Source organism: Buceros rhinoceros, unplaced genomic scaffold (assembly GCF_000710305.1).
Source record: "Buceros rhinoceros silvestris isolate BGI_N320 unplaced genomic scaffold, ASM71030v1 scaffold32693, whole genome shotgun sequence".
NCBI lineage: Eukaryota > Metazoa > Chordata > Aves > Bucerotiformes > Bucerotidae > Buceros > Buceros rhinoceros.
The window spans coordinates 3,455-4,217 of record NW_010405869.1 but is presented as its reverse complement, the minus strand read 5'-3'; the positions used below and the strand labels follow the sequence as shown (position 1 = coordinate 4,217).

At 64.4% G+C, this 763-nt stretch overlaps 1 protein-coding gene across 1 annotated transcript in view; it reads right to left on the bottom strand.

Annotated features, from left to right (window-relative positions):
• Positions 1 to 763, bottom strand: part of PAIP2 (poly(A) binding protein interacting protein 2) — a 4,184-nt gene that overhangs the window by 2,783 nt on the left and 638 nt on the right. The gene's annotated exons all lie outside the window — the stretch shown is intronic.

Sequence of the window (763 nt, the reverse complement as noted above, 5' to 3'; positions counted from 1 at the left end):
AACAGGGACGCCCCCCCCCCCGTCCAAGCCGCTGCCCAGACAATCCAAACCTCGCACCAGCCCCGGCTCGGCGCTTTCCCCAGTGAAGCGCTCCAGCGAGGACGGTGCTCTCCCATTAATCCTGCTGGTGAGGCATCGCCTCCAGCCCGCGCGTCTCCCTGCGGCGCCAGCCTAAGCAAGGCCGTTCTCTCGCCTCCGAGAGCTCCGCTCCTCTCCTCTGAAAACACAGCCTGCACCTCAGAAAAGTTTATTCGCGGCACAGCTCTTGGCTCCTTCCCCAAAAGCTCCGCATCCCGCAAGCTAAACTGCACACCAGTCCCCAGGAGGAAAAACCCACCAGGCAGGAAACCGTCCTGGCACAAGAGAACACAGATTTCGGGAGCAACCTGAATCTCCAAAGAGCTTTGGGCCCTGCTGGCACCAGCCGTATCCCGCGTCAGACTCGGCACCGTGCCGGCGCGCAGGCAGAGCAGCTGCTCAGGTACAAAGATCACGCCTGGATGACGAAAGGGGCAGGCGAAGGAGGTCGCTGCTCCCAGCCTCCCCAGGAGGGGACACCGCGGGGGGAAAGCTGGACTCCGGGGATCCTCCAGACACCGAGGCGTTAAGCAAGGAGCAGGACTGTCACCAACAGCCACACCCCCGAGGAACAGCAGCCCTGCCGACGGGGCCAGGACGCACCTGGACATGCCCAGACCTCCCACCGGCCAGTATGTCCACACACGCCCAGGCCTCCGCAGCTCAGAGCCTGCAGCAGGGCCTG